Below are 1,465 nucleotides of genomic sequence, written 5' to 3'. Positions count from 1 at the left end.
CTTTGGACTGTGGGAGGAAACCGGAGCACCCGGAAGAAACCCACGCACACACGGGGAGAACGTGCAGACTCCGCACAGAGTGACCCAAGCCGGAAATCGAACCTGGGACCCTGGAGCTGTGAAGCAATTGTGCTAAACACTATGCTACCGTGCTGCCCGCAAATTGATTTAAGAATCAAAATATTTAAAATTTCTAAGGATCAGGACTAATTATTTTTTGCCTTGTGAGTAGTTCTAAATATTTTCACTTGTAACATAAGGTGACTTGGAAGGATTAATGAATGCACAGTTGCTACAAAGTTTGTGGTGTTGGCCCTATCGTTTCAAGCAAGCTGAAATAATTTCCTACCAAAAGCAATAATTTCAAGATAACACCTCCACTCCTTGGAAAACATCAGCATGTATTGTGTAAAATCCAGCTGACTCGCTCCTTCTGTTGCAGCATATGTTGAAAGATTAACAAGTTATCCCAGTTTGGAATTTGTAGTAATGTTCTGTCCACATATATTAATATTTTGATAAATACTTTGCAGTGAGCACATCGATACGGAACAAGTGCCGCACAAATAGATGAACCTGGTTTGTACCCAAATCCACCATGTGTGCGAAAATGTAACATAAATTTACAGTGCAGAAGGCCATTCAGCCCATCGAGTCTGCACCGGCCCATGGAAAGAGCACCCTACTTAAGCCCACACCTCCACCCTATCCCCGTAACCCATCACCTTTTTTTAGACACTAAGGACAATTTATCATGGCCAATCCACCTAACCTGCAGTCTTTGGACTGTGGGAGGAAACCGGCGCACCCGGAGGAAACCCACGCATACACGGGGAGAACGTGCAGACTCCGCACTGACAGTGACCCAAGCCGGCAATCGAACCTGGGACCCAGGGGCTGTGAAGCAACTGTGCTAACCACTATGCTACCGTGCTGCCCATTCGTAGTCAGTTTTGGCAGCACTCTCACTTCTATGTCAAGAAGGTTGTGGGTTCAAGTCCAACTCCAGTGCTTTCAGAACAAAATAGAGGTTGGCTCTCTAACGCAGTACTGGGAGAGTGCCGCACAGTTAAAAGCACTATCTTTTTGAAGAGATTTGAAACCGAGGCCCTACATGGCTATTCAGGGGGACATAAAAGATGGTATTATTTGAAGAAGAGCAGAGGAGTTCCCAATGGGTAACCAAAACAATATTATTCCTCAACTTGCTTCACTGAAATAGATTGTCTGGTAATTGTAAACCTGGCTGTGCGAAAATTGGCTATGGTATTTCCTACATTGCAGTAGTGACAAACGTTCGAAAGTATTTTATTGGCTGTAGAGGACATCAAGTAGTCCTGAGATCATGACGGGTGCTACACAAATGCTTTCTTTCACAGTCTTTCTAAATTGTATGGTCAGTTTGTTTCGAACGTTCAGGAAATAAAAATGTAACTTCACAGAAGCACAGACTTCCTTTTGCAAA

This window comes from Scyliorhinus torazame, chromosome 21 (assembly GCF_047496885.1).
Source record: "Scyliorhinus torazame isolate Kashiwa2021f chromosome 21, sScyTor2.1, whole genome shotgun sequence".
Taxonomy (NCBI): Eukaryota; Metazoa; Chordata; class Chondrichthyes; order Carcharhiniformes; family Scyliorhinidae; genus Scyliorhinus; species Scyliorhinus torazame.
The sequence above is the reverse complement of the archived record's forward strand: the minus strand, read 5'-3'. Positions refer to the sequence as shown.